This window comes from Bison bison, unplaced genomic scaffold (assembly GCF_000754665.1).
Source record: "Bison bison bison isolate TAMUID 2011002044 unplaced genomic scaffold, Bison_UMD1.0 scf7180017864322, whole genome shotgun sequence".
In the NCBI taxonomy this organism is placed as follows: Eukaryota; Metazoa; Chordata; class Mammalia; order Artiodactyla; family Bovidae; genus Bison; species Bison bison.
Window position 1 is genome coordinate 5,904,506 of NW_011494894.1, and position 2,953 is coordinate 5,907,458.

Below are 2,953 nucleotides of genomic sequence, written 5' to 3' on the forward strand. Positions count from 1 at the left end.
TGCCTTCCCCACCCCACAGCAACGCTTACACACACTTTCCGTCCTTGCAGAGTGAACCAGCAAGACCCAATTCCAGGGGAAGCGACCTTCAATGCTAAGCGTGTATTCTTGGACGTCTGTAAGCGTTCTCCTGGTTCTCATCGGTTTACTTACCTTGCGGCTGTTTGAATCCTTCCTCAGCCCCTCCCAGTATTATCTTCTGAGTTTGAGAATAAGTGATAGATGTAACAGATGTAGTCGTTACCTAAAACACAACCAATTAGTCTACCACCAAGTATATAAAATGTGAATAGATTACGCTACAAACTGAAATAAAGAGTTCCTGATCGCAAGATGTACTATTGGTGAGATGATCTGTTCTCTTGAAAAACAACCAACAATTTCAGGTAGTAAACTGAAGGCACTTGGAACACGAAGGAAGGGAGTGCACTGAGAATTGGGCAAACTAGGTTTATAGCCTCCAATGTGTCTCTTAACTGTGTGACTTAACTAAAGAACATAATTGTTCTGGACTTTACTTTCCTCAGTTGCAGAATGAGAGGATTGTGTTGAATGATTCTTAGGTCCTTTCCAGCTTTTGAACTCTCTAAACTCTCTACAAGCAATGCCAAATAAATGGTATGAATTTACATAAGATTTGGGGAAAGAAAAGGATCAATTCTAGCTGGTGTGTTAGCGAAGATTTCCTGAGGAGCTCGGAGCTGAGTAGGACTGTGAGGGATAGCTTTGGATAAGTAGAAAACAGGCGTTAAAATATTTAAGACAATGCATCATTTGCCCTACCTAACAATCCATTAAGATAAACAAGAGCAAAACCAGAGACTTAAAACTTCCACTTACTATCTAAGGCTTTAAATAAGAAATGACAATTCTCAGACTCTACAAGCCCTTCAAGGTTAAGCTGTTTTTCCAATGTGGAACAAAAAAAAAAAGAAAAGAAAATCAGGAATGCTCCTGCCTCTCCCTTCCTGTAAGGGTCCACTTTCTAGAGAGAATGCAGTTGCAGAAGTGTCTCCCTTCTTTGTTCACAACTGCATGTGTCATCGCATTAATGCTGTTCATAATTCAGAACATTTTACTCTAGTGAAAATATATGCAAATAATACATGGTGAGGTTATGATTTTGAGAATAAACTTTGTAAAAAAAAAGCACAGGAATTTTATGGATAAAAGCTAAAATAGTACTTTAAAAAGATTGACAAGAGAATTAGTAGAAAAATGGAAAAGTTATGGGATGTCTGGATTAAATGTGATTAACAAGCTAGACCTCAGGCTAGCATCCTTAATTTGAAAGACACTACTGACAGATTAATGGAGCTCGTATTATCTATTTTATCTCTTCCTCAAAAACTTGGACTGAGAGTGTTATGGAAGTCCCCTGACTACATTAATCAGGAAAGGCTATATTATGGTACAGTAGCAGACACCTCATCTCCCAAATCTTCATGCCTTAGCACACCAAAAGTTTATTGCTTGTTCATGATTCTTGTGAATCTGGCTTATTCTATTCCAGTCACTCCAGGAACCAGATTGGCAGAGAGGTCACCCAGAACACAGCAACTGAGTCTCTGTGACAGAGGAAGAAAGTGACTGAAGAATCCCTATGAACTTTTCACATCCTTAGGTTTGGAAGCAAAGGTCATGGCCAAAACTAGTTAGGTAGCCTCCTCCATCTTCACAGGGACTGAGTCCCTAAACTGAGGCTGAACGGAGTTCAGGAGAGGTGGTGATACCTGTGGACAACACTAATGTCAGTCACCCTGAGCCCACCAGTTCATTTCTAGATATTATGGAAAAGCTCTATGTTTTATTTCGTAACACTGGCTCTCTTGAATGCCTTCAAGAAAGGTATGTTTTCAAAAAAAGAAAAAAACCTCACTGTACTTGTTAAGAGTTGACTATCATATAAACAGAATGCACTTTTCATCTTTCTTCCGCCTTTTAAAATTGTATTGTACATTAAATCAATGTCAAGTCCATAGTCAGTCTATCAATAGTGGTTTGACATATCCAGCCTAATTCTTTTTGCTATTTTTTGACCCGACGTAAAGGTCACCACTTTCTAAAACATTTCCTATTAACACTCTCCCCTCTTGTTAAAGTAGTAATTATGTTTTAATCAGGAAGACACTAAATTAATACTATATAATACAAGTATTTTAGGTGGATGACTAGATGATTTCTAGTTAGAAAGTTCCTTTTCCCTCAAAACTTTAAAAGTAGTACCCTGTTAATCACATGCTGAATTGGGTAGACATCTCTGATCACAAAAATCACCTCTTCCCTGATTTTCTGTTACGGTGATACTGCAAACTGAGATTAGTTCAGCTTGGTCAACTTTTGTTGACCAAAAGTATTAGCACATAGTAGATGTGCTAATACTTTTGCACAGGTAGCACAAGTAGATTCCAAGTGCTTGAAATAAAGATGTTAATATTAACTAGGATACAAGTTCCTTGGGAGCAGAAATCTTGTTTATAAGAAAAAAAGTGTATATCTAGCACGATGTTTGGCATATAGTAGATGCTGAATAAATAGGCATTAAGAGAATGAAAGACTGGGAATCTTTGATCCCAGTGTGTATATGAAGTAGAATAGTTCATATGATCTTGGTATGTCTCACTTTACTGCATAAGAGCAGATATTTTTTATCAGAATTGCATTTAGTCCCCTAGAGGCTTTCTCTACTTAGACAGTTTGTCTTAAATGGAAATTCTTGCCTGCCTATTCTATATCCACCCCATGGATTTTTTTTTTTCAGCTGTGCTCCAGATATCTAATTGTTACCTGCTAATCTGAGATGAAGATTGCAGTCCATCAGCATTTAATGATTTAATTATCAGTCCCTATGCTTTTGAACTGTGGTGTTGGAGAAGACTCTTGAGAGTCCCTTGGACTGCAAGGAGATCCAACCAGTCCATTCTGAAGGAGATCAACCCTGGGATTTCTTTGG

At 38.0% G+C, this 2,953-nt stretch overlaps 1 pseudogene; it reads left to right on the top strand.

The window, feature by feature from the left end:
* Positions 1 to 2,953, top strand: part of LOC104998106 — a 58,639-nt pseudogene that overhangs the window by 261 nt on the left and 55,425 nt on the right.